At 36.4% G+C, this 17,479-nt stretch overlaps 1 protein-coding gene across 3 annotated transcripts in view; it reads left to right on the forward strand.

Annotated features, from left to right (window-relative positions):
• The window catches only part of MPP6 (membrane palmitoylated protein 6), a 126,863-nt gene that overhangs the window by 948 nt on the left and 108,436 nt on the right, over positions 1–17,479 (forward strand). The gene's annotated exons all lie outside the window — the stretch shown is intronic.

Genomic DNA, 17,479 nt, shown 5'->3' on the forward strand with positions numbered 1-17,479 from the left:
TTTTTTTTGGCTGGCTGGAGGGTCAGCAGGGGAGTCGATTGAGGGATCTGACCGTGTGGTGACGGGATGTGGATTGGTTGGTAGATGTTTTTTTGCAGAAGGACTTTTTAACAGTTTATTGGGAGTTTATTCTCAGTCTTACCAGTTTCTGGGATTGCAGCTCGAGATTACATTTGTTAAACTTCCATCAGCTGGGTGGGAATCTGTGTATGGGGTGGGGGGTGAAGCGAAGAAGAGAACTGAAGACTGAACGGGGAAGCTCAGAAAATTCTCCGCATTACTTATAAACAGCCGGTTAAGCTCAGGCTAGCCACATTTTACTCTTTCCTGCGCCTTTGGAGAGTGCTGGAATTTTACTTTGTGCTTCAAGTGGTCTTGTAGTGTAGCTGAGAACGTTTGGGGTGAGTTAAAATGGTCTTCAATTGAAGTATGATTTAGCAGCCATTTCATTCCATGAAATCTTGCAAATCATTTATAAACTTATGTTGGTCGAATATATCAGGCGAAGTAACATTGTTAGTAATGCGGTAGTTTCCTTATATAGATATAGCAGTGGACCTCAAGTAATATTGCTTATTGCAGGCATCTACTGTGCAGTGATGACAGAGTGGTAGGCCTCATTATAGTTCTTTTTGAGGCCTTATTAACAGTAAACAAAGAACTTTTGTGGATTGTGTCATTTTGAGGTCATTTGTACCTTTAATGTATCATCTATTTAAATAGGTCTTTATATACGTGTTCATACGATATGTTACCCTTTGATGTCCATGGTTCTTATATTCTAGACTACGGTTACATAATACACAAATGGTGACACTTTTAATTACTCAGTTCTGTCCTATGAAGGCTGCACACCATCTTTATGGAAGAGGTGTGTATGTGTTCTTACTGATGCCACCGAATTCTTTTCCATCTCGAATGTGAAAATGAATTATTTTACATTCTAGGTAAAATCAACACTGGAAAAATGAAGGTGCTTAAGCAAGTCTAGTAGCTCTATGTAAGACAGAATCTTTTTTTTTTTCTTTAGACCAACTGTTGGATTTTTAAAAATGAATCATATTTTTAAACATTTGAGGGAGCAGTTTGCTTCTTTCTCAGTCTCATTTTAGGCTGAAATTGTTCCAGAAAACTACATAGCCTGCTTCTTTCTCTCCCACTCCCCTCTTTTTAGCTTGAGATAACCAAGAAGACATAATTGTGATTGTTACCTTTTTAAAAAGTTGTTTTAAAACTGAAGTTGCTTGTTTGAATATTTACTATCCCTTTACATACTTTACTACTTAATAATGGATTAGCAGAAGACAACAGATGTTTTAATTAAATGCCTTTCATATTTTTGACATCTGAGCTTTGTTAAAATTGAGTAGCATCAGCAAATTATTGCTGAGAGTTACAAATCATACAGGATTAGTGCTGGTCAAAGGCTAGTTGTACAAGACAGCAAGAAAATAAAAAGACGTAAGAGAATCCATTTATACTTTTGACATCGCTTACTCTACTATAAATTGCCTATTGCTAGGTGACTTTTGAAAACGAGTGTCTTGTAAATCTCTCATTAGGTATATAATAGTTAATAATTTTTCTTTCCAGAGTGATTCATTTGATAAGTGACTAAATTTTTTTTTTTATCAGAAGTCTACTTCAGGTAAGTATAGTTAACCATGTAAGCGATGTGCTGATATTTATTTCAGGAAGAATGAACACTTACCCATTTGATAAAATAAATACTAAACTGTTTGGGAATATGTCAGTTATTCCTTAAAAATTATGCTGAGAAAAACTATGCTAGTTTTGTTTTAACTGTAGGCTCTTTCTTTAGAAAAGTGGTCTTCACATTTATAAATATAAGAGCAGATAAGTACAAGAGATCTATTCTCTGATACGGTGGCATTATTGCATTAAATATTTTATTTTTTTGTTGTAGGGACCAGTTTTGTTTAGTGTTCCTGTTGAGTCTCACAGAAGCTGCAATGGTTTTCCTCCTTCTCTGTTACTTGTATCTGACCACTGGGGGGAGACTTTACAATTGGGCTTAACTATATTCCACGTTTACATATACCTTGGCTGCTAATCATCCTGGGCACTTTGCCAAACTGCTGGTAAGTGTGCTGAGGAGGATGCACTCAGAAGCAAGGCTCAGTCAAGGTGTTTAATGACTTTTCTTTCTTTAACACACACCACGCTCACAAAGTATCATTCTTTATAGACTCTCTTATTAACAGTCTACTGTGGTTTAAGTATACATCTAACATGATGAAAGATAAGATTCCTGAATACATTATGGCTTTCAAAGATCTGACTTGACTTGCATTAATCTTAGAAGCAGTGTAGGTTTAATTACTTGCATAGTGTACACAGATATAAGTCGTTTGGAAGGATCTGGAAAGATCATCACTCTTCCGTGGTGTGTAACTATATCCAAACCTCTTTTAAACAAATTGGTGTCTTCTTATAAAAAGCTTTTGGAGAAGATATTGAAGCATCCCGTGTACCTAATTTTAGTGTTCATTTCAACACAGAGGGGAAGTTCTTCCTCTGTCATAGTCATAGAGATAAGATTAAAGCCCACAACTTTGTTGACCATTAAGCTGTGACCATTCTTACCAGGGGTAATAAAGTCAGAAGGCTGGTTTCTACTTTTTCTTTTCTGATGGTATTTAACTTTGTTAATGTCCAGTTCAATAATAATGAACTCAGTAAACAGGCTGTCACATTGATGGTAGTTTAGAAAGAACTTAGGTTTTATGACCTTCCTTAATTATGATAGACTAATTCAAAGACCTTTCTGTAATCTTTATATGGTAAATTTATTCACAGAGTAGTGAACAGAACAAAATTTGAAGTCGTTTCTATTATTCCTTCATTCTAGGTTATTTTCCTTCTTTCCTTTAAGATGATTGCTTTCATCTGAAAATTCTTTTTTTCTTTTTTAACTATAGTGTACTAGAAGAGATACTTTCTGCTTAGGAATATATTCATTTCTGGCCAACTTTAGGACTATGTTAAGGACTTGGGAATGAAAGTTTCTAAAGGCCTATCTGTCAAAGTTACCACTGACCCAAGGCAAAATGAGAATTAAAGATAATATAATGAGTATTTCATAAAGCTCAAGTTATTTTAAAATCCTTTCTGCTGCTTGCTAGTTTTGTACATGATCTAATCCATCCTTTGCTAGTTTACATCTTTTCCTCTTAAATCTATCATTTCTATACCCTCTTCCTCTACTTTTTACTGTATTTCGTCTACATTGCCCTTCATTTTGTTCCTCTTCAATGCCATGACTTGCTCCTAACTTAGGGCTTTTGTACTCCGTTCACTCTGTCTGGAACTCTTTTCCTAAGTCATTACATGAGTGACTCCTTTTCATCATTTCGTGTTGTAGTTCAAGTATCACCTTTTTAGACAAGCATTACTGCCTAACCATCTTTCCAGAATGACACTAGGCTCATCTCCCTTTATCCCATTACCTTTTTTATTTAAAAATTTCTTCATGCCTGTAATCCCAGCACTTTGGGAGGCCAAGGCAGGTGAATCACCTGAGGTTGGGATTTGGAGACCAACCTTACCAGCATGGAAAAACCCGTCTCTACTAAAAATACAAAATTAACTGGGCGTGGTGGCCCATGCCTGTGATTCCAGCTACTCAGGAGGCTGAGGCAGGAGAATTGCTTGAACCCAGGAGGCAGAGGTTGCAGTGAGCCGAGATAATGCCATTGCCTGGGGAACAAGAGTGAAACTATGTCTCAGGAAAAAAAAAATCTGCAAACCATTTATCACTATCTGATACTATATTTTTGTATTATTTTATAATCTGCATGCTCACTAGAATATAAGCCCATGATATCACTGATCTTGTCTCTTTTTTTGTTTTTGTTTTTGAGATAGAATCTCACTCTGTCACCCAGGCTGGAGTGCAGTGGTGTGATCACAGCTCACTGCAGCCTGGGAACTCCTAGGCTCAAGTGATCCTCCCACCTCAGTCTCCTGGTAGGTAGGACTACAGGAAACAACCACCATGCCCAGCTAATTTAAAAAAAAAAAACTTTTTTTTTGTAGAGATGGAGTCTCACTATATTGCCCAGGCTGCTCTCAAACTCCTAACATTAAGGGATTCTCTCGCCTCAGTGCCTCAAAGCACTGGAATCTTAAGCGAACAGCCACACCCCGCTGAGCTTGTCTCTTTTGATTAACATTATGTTTCAAGGACTTAGACCTGTTCTGGCACATAGCTGTCATTAAATAAATCATCCTTTAAAAAAAATCTGAGGTTCTTCCTGAGGTTTTGATGTTAAAATGCCCCTTTATAAAATGATAGTTATAGTAAACAGGTCACTTTTGGCCATAAGTGATAGAAATCCATTCCTGCTGTTTTAGGTAAGGGGGATTTATTGTTAAGAGGCAGCCAATGTCCAGTGGAATGCAAGGACTAGGACTCCAGTGCCTGCAGGGCATGTTTTTTTCTTTTCTCTGTTCTCTGTGCATTTGCTTCATTCCTTCTCTGGCTGCAGAAGACCACTTCCTAGTCCTCTTAGTGGAAAATATGGCCACCAGCAACTTCTGAATTGTCATGGTACGTGCTTAGGAAACTGGAGAAAGGTCATCTAATTCTTCCCTGTTCAATAAACTGCATCTCATTATTAGAACTTGGTTTTACTTGCTGTAACCACACGTAATGGGGTTAAACAGACAATCCAGGTAGGTGCCCCTGTAATAATTCATGTTTGCACTTATTCAACAGCTGCAAAATATCCAACTCTCCTCTTTTTAAATTTGATCTTGAAATCTGAAGTATCTAAAAAGCATTCTCCTGGAGATATACAAAAGAAATGTATCTTTCATGGGGATGATTTGCAGTTTGATTGAGGAAGACAAAATATATACAAAAAGGAAAGAAAATAAAAATAGCTTGATGATAGTAGAGGAACTGGTAGAAGTATTTGAATTTGTATGATAAACAAGAGTCTAACGTCATTAATATATAAAGTACCTACCAACCAGTTAGGAAAAGACTAACCATCAAGTGGGCAAAGATCATGAACAGAGTAATTCTCAGAAAAGGAAATGCAAGTGTTTTGTAAGCGTATGTAAAGGTATTCAACTTCATACCTACAAATATTATAAATAAAAACTATAAGATACTGTTTCACCAATTAACAGATGAAAAATGTTTGATAATACTTTTGAAGAGGATAGAAGTTAACAGGTTAACGGGTTCTCACATTGTTGGTGGAAGCAGAAATCAAAATTTGATGTGATTGAAATTTCTGAAGAGCATTAAGGTAAACAGAAAAGCCTGGAAATATGCGTTAGTTGATAGAGATGTTTGTGGGAGGGTGAAAAGTTAATACACAACTTATTTGACCACTAACTTGCATTGCTTTGTTTTTGGCCTCTTCCCCAAAAAGAGAGATACCTTTTGGGTGGTATTTAGTTACCCTCCTCATCTTCTCTATTCCCCTTTCTTCTACTCCAATACTGGTAAAGTTGTTTATAAATCACTGAGATTTTCAGACACTTTGTATTCTTCACACAACCCAGTACTTTGTTAGCTACTTAGTAGCACTAAGTGAAGATTTAATTGAAGGAGCTTAGCTTATTGCCTTTTTATAGACCCAGTTCATGATTTTATGCTTTTGGAAGAAATATTTTATAAAAAATGATTGAATTTCATTTGATAAATGTACTTAGAATATTTATTAGAGTAGGCAATAGAGCATTTTTTTAAATCTTGGCTTATTTTATAGCATATTAGCAGAACTTTTTCATAGTTCCTTTGTTCTGTAGGATATTGTTAGATATTAGTTGGGTAGGATTAATGTTGTTAGAAGATAGAATAGGGCAGCTGGAGATATGTCGGACTTCTAAAGAAAAATTAGTGAGAAAGTGTGGGGAAAATGATCTCTGAGCAGACTAGGGGCCATATGCCTAGGAAAGGAAAAGCTAAGGGTGAGAGATTCTTTTAGAGAAATTCTGTGGTGGAACTCAGAGGGGTACATTTTGGGAGAAATTTTAACTTAGGAAAATACTAAGATGGTTTAGGTAAATGCATACTTGAAGGATAGGTACATACTTTGTATGTTGTTCTGTAGGTCATTTTACCATGAAGTGACTCTGGCGGGGGTTCTTTACTTACGTGAGCATCAGAATCCTTTGGAGTTATCCTACACTAAAGGATTCTAATTTAGTAGGTCTAGTATGGGACAGGAGCATGATTATATTGTTAAAATCTCCAAGAGCCACTATTTGAGTGTAAATACATCCTGTGGAATATTCCGTTTTAATAATGAAATCATTCAACATGGCTTTTGAGGTTATGTATCATTTAGATAACTCTAATGCTAGAACTTCAGTCTGTCTCACCAGGTCAATACATTTGCGCATATATTATTGATTCCCATTGCTTTACTCTCTTGCATATTCTTCCCTCCTCTGCCTTCTTGTTTCTTTTCTACTAATGAATGTTCAGGCATGGTTCTCCAAGATGGCCATCATAAGGTGGCCTCATTCATAATTTATCTTTTCAGTACAGAACAAATTATAACATAGCGCTTATACAACTGGCAATTACATTCATCACATGAGTAGATGATTTATGTGTTTTCATTCATATGAGCCTTGGACATATATATCCAGTTTTACTATTTGAGCCTTTTTGTTTTTTCTTCTTGCTATCAAGAGGTTGATGTTTAGTCATAGTTAATGCTGACATAAGCATTTGGCAATATTATTGATACCACCATGTTTCAATGTGTGTTATATGCTCTCCACATATTGGAGAGCACAAATGCTCTCCGCTCATTTGCTTGTTGCAGATTTAAAAATTACGTTTTTTAAGTAAAATCTTTTTATGATTTTATTAGTTTTCCATGACTGTTGCAACAAATTGCCACAGACTTAGTGGCTTATAAATATATTTATTCTCTTACAATTCTGGAGGCCAGACATCTGAAATCAGTATAATTGGGCCAAAATCAGGGTGTCAACAGGGACATTTTTCCTCCAGAAAATCTAAGGGAGAACCCATTTGTTGCCTTTTCCATAGTTTCTGGTGGCTTCTGGCATTCCTTAGCTTGTGGCTGCACACTGCAGTCTTTAAGGCCAGCATTTCAAATCTCTCTCAGCTTTGTTTTTCATCTCCCTGCGTGTGTGTGTGGGGGGGAGGGAGGCAGGGACATCTCCCACTTGTGAGGGCATTTAGTGTCCTCTGGAATAACCTCCCCATCACAAGAGCTTTAATTTAATCACACCTGTGAAACTTTCCAAATGTAACATATCCAGGCGTCAGGAATTAAGACATAGCTGTCTTGTGGTGGTGGGGAGGCGTGGGGGGGGGGGGGGGGGAGCGGGGGGCGGGGGCGCTTTATATTGAAATTACCACAATGGTAATTTTAATGGTTCAGAAAAGGGAGGTGGAACTGATAAGTGTTTTTGTTCCGTCTTCATCCCTTTGTCAGTATTTCTCAATCGGGGTGATTTTGCTGAACTCTCTCCAGGAATATTTGGCTGTCACAAATATTGTGACAGGTGTTGCTACTGCTATGTATAATGTATAGGTCAGGGATGCTGCAGACAGTGCACAGGACAACCCCCCTCAACAAGGAATCATCCAGCCCAAAATGTTAGTAGTGCTGAGGCTGAGAAACATTATTCTAAAGGCATCTATTGCCAACAGCTTTTTGTGGGATATCCAGAAAAAATTCTGATGCCTCTATTATGAGTAAAAGCCTTTAATCTCTTTTGATCAGAACTGGTGGTGGTTTTGGTTAACTGAAAGTGAATTAAGTGAAAAGTCATAAAAAACTATTCATACATATCTTAAATAATATATTACTTAAAAATGTGCATTCATGTGTCAGTCTTTTCTTTGGGTACGCATCTTTTGCCAGTGCTTTGGGTCATCATTCTTCTATAAGCCAATGCATTATCACTGATTACCAGCTTTGGAGTGAGAACTTAAAAGATTGTGAAGCAATCGGCATATAAAATCTAGATTTCTAATGTTTTATGTCTCCTCAATTGTTTATACTTCTTTATCCTTAATTTTACAGCAGTTTATTTTGTTTTGTTTTGTTGTTTTGTCACTTACTTTTTTTGGGGGGGGGGGTCTTTCCAAAGCATCTACTTGTTGTTTTGTTGTTTTGTTTTTTGTTTTGAGACTGGAGTCTCTCGCTCTGTCACCCAGGCTTGAGTGCAGTGGCACAATCTCGGCTCACTGCAACCTCCTGGGTTCAAGCAATTCTCTACCTCAGCCTTCCAAGTAGCTGGGATTACAGGCGTGTGCCACCATGCCCAGCTAATTTTTGTATTTTTTAGTAGAGACAGGGTTTCACCATCTTGGTCAGAATGGTCTTGAACTCCTGACCCCATGATCCAGCCACTTCAGCCTCCCAAAGTGCTGGGATTACAGGCATGAGCCACGGTGCCCTGCCCAACTTGGTTTTATATAAAAAATAAAACTCCCATCATCTTGTATCAAACACAATATATGATGCATATAAAGAAAATGAAACTCTATTTAGTAATAATGGATTACCAAGGAATTGGGAGTACTAATTCTAGTCATAGCTCATTTGAACAGCATCCAATCTGGTGATATGGTGAGGGTGAATGTCAATTGTTTACATATTCTTGGATGTTTCAGAAAATTTTGTTTTCATTCTCTAATGGCAGAATTTATAAATCTGTAGAATATTATAAATACTTTATTGGTATTAGCAGCTTAGTGCTTGAGCTACTTTTCTAAAAGAAACATTGCTTTTTTTCATTAACTGTAATAAATACCATTTGAAGTTTGAATGTGGCTATCTTCAAGTGGATGTGTCTTTTATTTACTAGAATATGTATGTCTATATGCACATAATAAAATGTTAATGGAAAATTTAACTTTAGTTACATAAAAAATTATTTGCCTTTTTTATTCCTCTTTAATATCCTTCTAGCTCCTTATATAAGGAGCTGCTCAGATAATTGGGTTTCTTATAAAGAGCTTTGATATAAGAAACTCAGATAATTGAGTAAAGAAGTTTAGTTTATTAAAGTTGCTTATTTTTGAAATGAAATGATAATCATGCCGTTGGTTTTTTTTTTTTCCCCTGACATGGAGTCTTGCTCTGTCCCTCAGGCTGGAGTGCAGTGGTGTGATCTCATGATCCTGGCTCACTGCAACCTCTGTTTCCCGAGTTCAAGCGATTCTCCTGCCTCAGCCTCCCAAGTAGCTGGGATTACAGACGTGTGCCACCACACCCAGCTAATTTTTGTGTTTCTAGTAGAGATGGAGTTTTGCCATGTTAGCCAGGCTTGTCTTGATCTCCTGACCTGGTGATCCACCTGCCTCAGCCTCCCAAGTAGCTGGGATTACAGACATGTGCCACCACACCCAGCTAATTTTTGTGTTTCTAGTAGAGATGGAGTTTCGCCATGTTAGCCAGGCTTGTCTTGAACTCCTGACCTGGTGATCCACCTGCCTCAGCCTCCCAAAGTGCTGGGATTACAGGTGTGAGCCACTGCACCTGGCAGCCTTGCATATTTTTATACAAACCAATTTAAATGCTTTTTATTTTTCAACTAGTAATCTTTTGAAATCGGGGTAAATGGAAAAAAAGATGTAAGCCACGTTTTTAAAAGATCGGAATATCTTGTGAGACAAAGTAGTCTCAGTATGCCCTTACCAATCCTTAGCATAAAGTTCTTGAAAACCACTAGGTAGAGAAATTTTTCATGAAGGTATTTAAATTATTACAGAGTAAATAAGGTTAAGGAGACTGAGTTGTCAGTTAACCTGCAAAGATTCTGTAAAGTTTTAGTATTCACCAATTAAAATGTTAAATGTATCAAACAGATTATCATTTTATGCTATTCAACTTGGAAATACCAGATACTATTCAATTAGTTTCCATTCACCATTACTTTCTTGAAAGAAACTTTTCAGGACTTCCAACAAGGCCCCCTGCCCCTGGAAAAAAAAGTGCTTATAAATCCTAGGAGGTATTTTTGAGGGTATTTTATTCAGATTCTTTCTTATGTTCACTTAAAAGTTATAGATTCCAACTTTTGTCCTAGAGATAGCGTAACTTGGATGTTTGAGATTTAAAAAAAAAAAAAAAAAGCCTTTAGTAACCTTTATTTAACTCGCTCAGCTCGCTATAGCCAAGTCGGTATTTATAGTTTGTTTCCACCCTTGATTATTTCATGCCAGTACTCATCAGAATGTAACCATGGAACACTGACTTGGCTCTCTATTCCCTCCTTCCCAACAGACTCTGCAATTCTAGATTGAAGGCTGCAAATTTATTTTGTCTCTTCCTCTGTTATTTCTTCTAAGGAGTGTGTACCGCTGACATTCTGTGCTCCTACTCTGCCATTTATCTAGTTCCCTTCTCTTTTATCATCCATACCTGGAGTTCCCTCTTTTGCAAAATATCTCCAAAAAGAGCAACTTAGAATTTGTTATTCTGCAGTAGAAATTTGTAAAGCAATCTGCATACAAAGTCTAGATTTCTAATGTTTATGAGTCCTCAATTGTTTGCTAAAAGTAAATCTGTTTATGTATATACTGGCATTACACAAAATAAAATGATTATTTTATATAGTTTATTTGAGGGAAGAAACAGTTTCTTTGTATTTCCCCAGTCAAGCATCATCCATGAACATAGATAGACTTTGCTTATTACTATTTTTTTTAAATTGAAGATGTTAAGGGAAAACACAGTTTAGCTGTATAAGTAGTGTTTTATCATGTGTGGCAGACTGTAAGTTCTGAAAGAATTCAGAAGAAGAAATGTTCACCTGTGGGGAGAGACTTGCTACTTACTTGATTGAGTTAATTTTGAGGTGAGTTAAGCGACTCATTTTAGCGCTAAAATTTTGATTCTACAAAAGCAGTAAGTAGGTCATAAATGGGTAAGTGTGGATTAACCAAGGAAAAAAAATATTCCTTAGATGGAATGAGTAACATGAGTGAAGGCATTTAGGTGGGAATTAGATACGTGGTTGTACATTTAGGAAGTAAAACCATTAATGTGTTTAGAAAAGAGAGTTTATATTAAGGAATAAGAGTGTGTTAGGTTGAACAGATGGAAAGCTAAGATATTAAGAAAAATTTAAACATCACAGATGACAGAAAATCATGTTTTTCTAATGCAATCTGGTTATTAAAATGCTTTTTTAATGAGATTGATGTGATAGTCTTATCATGAGTAGATTATAGTGAAAAAGAGAATGGTGGAAAGAGGCTTGTAAAAATTTAAAGGTGAATTAAGGAAAGCCTGAGAGACAATGGTGGCAGAGGGAAGGAAGAGTAAAAGATAAATGTAATTCGCCATGGCAAACCAAATGACATAGGGTATCTTGAGGTTTTCAAGGGATTTCTAGGCAAAGGCAGTCTCTGGATTTTCAGGGTTTGGAGATTCCCTGCCCCCATCCCCCAAGATGCTAGTCTCTTCACCAAAATAAACCCTGATCTTGTTTTAAAGGTTATTTTCTTTTTAAAAAAGTTGTTATAGTCCCTAAATTTGAGCAGGTTGTTCTCATATTTGACTAAAGGATGGAAAAGTTCTTTAGAGACTGCCTACTTGGGTATTATTTAGTCAACAATCATTTATCCCTACATTATATACTGTTAAAAACAATGGGAGGACATTAACTGGAAAGATGATGGATGAGTGTGGGTCTTGTCATATAGGGGAGGGGAACGAGCAGAGGAACTGTAAAAAAAAATAGAGAAAAAAGAACAGAAAATAAAGATACTGATAGTAGTAAGGAATATACAACTTTTTTTTTTTTTTTTTTTAAACACAGCATCTCCCTCTGACTCATTTGAGTGCAGTGGCCTGATCATAGCTCACTGCAGCCTTGAATTTCCGGGTTCTAGTGATCCTCCCAGCTCAGCCTCCCAAGTAGCTGGGACTACAGGTCCACACCACTATGCCCAGCTAAATTTTTGTTTTTAATTTTTGTAGAGTCTAGGTCTCACTGTATTGCCCAGCCTGGTATCAGATCTCCTGGTTTCAAGCCCTCTTCCCTTCTTGGTCTCCCATTAGTGCTGAGATTACAGGCTTGAGACATCTTGCTAAGCTTTGTGGGGAAATGTGGAAAGTATGTGGCTTGATTCTTAAAAGAAAGCTTTCACTTTACTTTTGGTCTGGGCCTTCCTCTGTGACATCTTTTCAATTTCATAAAATAACTCTCTAGCAAATACATCTTAGAACCACGATCATACTGTTTCTAGAAAGCCAAAATATTATGAGACGTTTAGTAGGTGAGCAAGAAAAGTGGAGTGATCCTGATAACAGAAATAGCATAGAGCTAATACATCTATTTGTTATTTAGAATATACCAGTGATTCTTTAAGGGGGTATTTTTGCCCTGTATGGCACATTTGGTAATACTTGAAGCCATCTTCAAGTAGTACTTGGTAATACTTGGTTGTCACATCTGGGGGTGGGATGCTACTGACATCTTGTGGGTAGAGGCCAGGGTTGTTACTAAGCAATTAACTGGGACAGACCCCACAACAAAGAATTATCTGCCCCCAAGTGACACTAGTGCCAAGATTGAAAAACCCTGGAATATAGAGTAAGCACGTTCTTCCCTGGACACTTTTAGAGACATAGGTCAATTTTTTACTGCTTTTTCTTCTAGTCTTGACCAGATACCGTCCTACCAACAGCTTACAATAACATATAGATTCTTACATTGCATTCTTAAGGGTGTATCTTAGACACTTCAATTAGACGAATACTTTTAAATATTTTTACCCATCTTCATTTAGGGTTGCTATATTGGGCAGTTTATTTTTCTCTTTTACCAAATTAACTCTTGAGGGATCACTCAGTTTTTAAATTCTTGATGGCCTCGTGATGATTGTTTTAGGCATTCTCTTTTACGTTTTTCTTCAAGTCCCAGGTCTAGGTTGAGCTAGTTCTTGAGTCCAGGTTTTTTTTTGTATGATGTTTGAACCTGTTCTGATTTTTTAATATATAAAAAGTTTAAACAAGATGTTTAAGGGAAAAACTATCTTGGAGTTCTTTTTGAATAATTTTATTCTTGCTTACAGATAAAGATTGCCATACATATAACAGCTGCATTTGGAAAGCCTTTATAATGGTTTATAGTATTAAATGGAAAACACTGAAATTCTAGAATGAAACAAAGTTTGCAAGAACTTCTATTTGGCTTTATTGTTTTTGTTAAGCAGAGCAAAATAACTCATAATATGAAGATAAAAGTTGAATGAATGTATCCATAATTGAGAAAGAGTTATGTTTTTAGAAAAACAATTTATTTTTTTCCTTATCCCACCTCTATTTGATGTTGATGTAAACATATTGGCCATTTAACATGAAATATAATTGCATTTTGCCTATGTATAACAACTATACTATAAAATAAAAAGAGTTGGAAAGCAAAAGTATTTCTATGCTGTAGTGGTCAGGATATGATTTGTAGATCCAAATTGCGTGTGTAGGGGTGTGTGTGTGTAGGGGTGTGTATGTGTGCTTGGAAAATTTGGGAGACAAAGTTCTCGATTAAGTGCGGATCTTCTTTTAGTAGACACTTCCTTTCTGCTTTTTATACACATCAGTTATATCTTCTTCCATTTTCATTTGTACAGGTGTTACATTAATTGGCCTCCCATCACATGCAAAACTGAGTTGCCTTATTGATAAATCAGTTGTTAACAACAGGCTTTCATTAGTTTGCTGAGTAATATACTCTTGAGCTGTACCATTGAACCATTCCACCCCACCACTACAACTCTACATGGTTAATTTTTTGAGTCCTGACTCCCTTCTTGAGCTTTCTGTCAGCCACAGAAAGTGTTAATATTGCAGCTGCTGCCTCACCAAAGAAGTATCATGTACCTCATGTATGTACACACAACCAGCATTAGTAAATCTGTTTTAATTCTGGAGATATGTTACCTAAGAAACATTTTAAGTGTATGAAAAGACTACTTTTCTGAGCATAGGAATTTCAGGGTAGTCAAATGCATTTCTGTATCCTTTGTGCTCTGAATAAGCTAGTTTACCTGGAAGGAGGAATTTATGTTGGTTAATGAGTAACTTATTTATGATCCCGTTACTTATGTATGATCAATTTATTTTTAATTAAACTTTTAACATTATTAATGCTACATGACATACAAAGTTAAATCAGCATGGAAGAATGAATGTACCTTGAAAGTTAAAGGTTTCTATCCCTACTCTTCATAGAGTTAATCATGGTTAATAGTTTCACATTTAGTTATATTAGTAAAGTGGTTCTCAACAATTCATTACTGGCATTTTTGGCAGTACTATACTTTGCAATGCAGGATTGTCCTAACCTAAACACTACTCAGTGTTTAGTGTCCCTTAATATTTAGTTTTCTACCGCAGTTACTGAGACCATCAAAAATGCCCTAGCACATTTTCAAATACTCACTGGGAAGAGGTGGTATGGTAATTTAAAAAAATATACTATATGTCTTAGAAAGCATATGTTTTCAATTTTACACAGTAACTATTGACTCTAGTATAAAAGAATATTTAAGCGCACATAGACTTCTTGAGGGAGGCCCAGAGAAAATCCACTTGGGTGGAATTGTGCTTACTTCTAAAGCCTTAGATTATAAGATTTTTCAATCTTATTTGCTTTCTTTCCTGATAGTATTATTTTCTTGTGTTTTCAGCTACCTGTCTTTTTGTGGTTTTTTAAATTTTTAAATTTTTTTTTATTTTTGAGTTGTGTCCTCTTGCTTGGCTGGGTTTTATTGAAGGAAATTCTGTGCAACCAGGTTAGAGGACACATTCTTTCCAAGGTTTGCCAAGGCTTGTCTTTGGCACCTGTGGAAGCTACTGACCCAAGACCACTTTGTAATTTCTCTGCTTGAGGTGTTCTGAACTGACTAGGTAAATTTGGAACCCTGAATCCTTGAGAGTAAACTGTGATTACTAATTCTCAGGTGATATTTTTTCTACTAATGTGGAGTCCAATCTGAGACAGGCTAACTCCTTATTGTCTTCCTTGGCCAACAGACATGTTTTTATTGGACTACTCTTACAAAGTAGGGGTTAGTCCTGTAAGGCCTCAGCTTCATGTAGGTAGGTCTAAATTACATTCTTCATTTTGAACAGGCCAGGGCCTAAATGGCAACCTCTGAATCCTGGTTACTGAAATCAGTAAACACTCCAAGGCAGTCATAACTTCAGTACCTACTTATTAGTTTGTTTTTTTCCCTTCATCTTGGCCCACAGGGATATTCTTGGGGACTTTTCTTTTTTTGGAGAGGATGTTTTCAGTATTTTATTTAGTATTTTTAGATGTTTTGTGAGAGAATTGTTTTCAGTTTATCAAATGTACCTTCTTGCCAAACCAGCAAACCTTTCTTACCTGTTTTCTAACTTCAAAGCAGTTTCTAATGCTTCTGGTTTGCTAATCTGTTTCTCTTTTATTTCTGTCTCACCTCTCCACCAATATTATTGCTGTTTTATTCTTTGTAAAAATTATATACCTGTTTTGTCATTTTGGTGGGAACTCAGGAGGGAGGGAACGTAGGAATGTGTGTTCAGTCTTCCACTTTAACTGGAAGTGTGTCTAATAGTTGTGAGGTCTACTATGCCTGTTAGGCCAGCTGATCTGAGGAATTTTCAATATAAATGCCTTTTGATGTAGCTGTCATTTTGAGTTTGAACTTAAAAAGCATAGTCTTTGGCTGTAAAAGAGGGACAGGATCAGGAATGGAGGATGACATTTAGATCATTATGCAATTGAGCAAGGCCTCATTGAGGTGGGGGACAGTGTGTAGCTTGACTTACATGGACTCTAACTATATAGAGCAAATTATATTACAATGATGAGAAACCAGAATTTTAAAATTTCATTCAATGAATATTTATTAAATGTGGTGTGTCTAGAATAATATTAAGAATTAGAGTACAAAAATAAGATGCCATATCCTCAGTGAGCCCAATAATTTTGTATTGGAGACAGACATGTACATTAAAATACAGCTCTCATTATTCAAGATAGTTATGGTTTATGGTCTCTGTAAGTACTGAGGTGTTGTTTTAAGGGGAAATGCAGGGTTAGGTTCCTGCAAGCCTTTGGTCACCAACTGGTCAATATGTAGCCGCCTTTTGTATGTATTTCTCTTTAAAGATAACCTTATTATATATTATTGATTCATTAACATTGTCCTCAGCCAAGCTCACTTGTAAGTCATGCCTAAACAAAGCTTATCTAATACATATATATTTTCTGTAAGGCACACCAGAGCCTTCTGATGATAAAGAAACACTAGATAGCACTTCAGTGCTATGATTGGGGACCATTTTGTGAAATCACAAATAACCAACGGAAAAATGAAAATTAAAAAGTGGCACAAAATAAACTATGAAAAGGATACTTGTTTTTAGTATGAGAGCTAAAACAAGAAAGCAGAGTGTTGCTTTGTTCCCTATCAGCTGGGACTGTGCAATGTTGAGTGACTCAGATTTTTTACCACTCTGAGCATATCCACTAATGACCACAAAAGCTCTATGAGAATTGATTATTGGATTAAAAGTAAATTTTAGCAAGTAGGCAAATTCGCAAAAAAAAAAAAAAAAAAGCTTATGTTTTCAATTTGATATGGTGATTATTGAATCTGTTGACAGAATAATGAGGATCAACTATACTACATAATGTGGTAAGTGCTCTGTATTGTAAATCTGCTAGGATAGGTCAGGGAAGGTTTCATTTGAGACAATTAAGGTGAAGTTACAGCAGTATGAAGCAATGAATCTTTGGAATGGCAAATGGTCCAGTGTGGTTGGAATAAAAGGTCCCCTATAAGAAGAGGCAAGTGGGGATGTTTGGACTGGCCAGCTGCCAGAGGAGGATGTGAAGGCCCTTATGCTATATTAAGGAATTTTGATTTCTATAGGTGATGGGAAACTATTGAGAAATTTTAGCCAGGGGAGAAACATGGTCATGTTTATATTTCAGAAAGCTCACACTGCTAGTGGTATTGTATAGATGAAGTAAGGAAAATAAATACAGTCATGCCTCAGAGATATCATGGGTTCAGTTTTGGACTGCTACAATAAAACATATCACAAGCAAATCACACAAATTTTTTGGTTTCCCGTATAAAAGTATGGTTACAGTATACTGTAGATTACTAAGTATACAATAGCATTATGTCTAAAAAGTGTACAAACCTTGATTTAAAAATATTTTAAAGCTTAAAAGTGCTAGCAATCATCAGAGCCTTCAGAGAGTTGAAATCTTTTTGCTGGTGGAGGGTCTTAACCTTGATGCCAGTGGCTGCTGACTTAACAGGGTGGTGGTTACTGAAGGTTGGAGTGGCTGTGGTAGTTTCTTATAAAATAAGACAGAAATAAAGTTTGCCACATCGATGAACTGTCCTTTATTGGTAACATGTGATGCTGTTTGAGAACATTTTATCCTCTCAAACCCTGCTGCCACTTCACTAGCTAAACTTATGTAATAT

This window comes from Cebus imitator, unplaced genomic scaffold (assembly GCF_001604975.1).
Source record: "Cebus imitator isolate Cc_AM_T3 unplaced genomic scaffold, Cebus_imitator-1.0 Scaffold45, whole genome shotgun sequence".
Taxonomy (NCBI): domain Eukaryota; kingdom Metazoa; phylum Chordata; class Mammalia; order Primates; family Cebidae; genus Cebus; species Cebus imitator.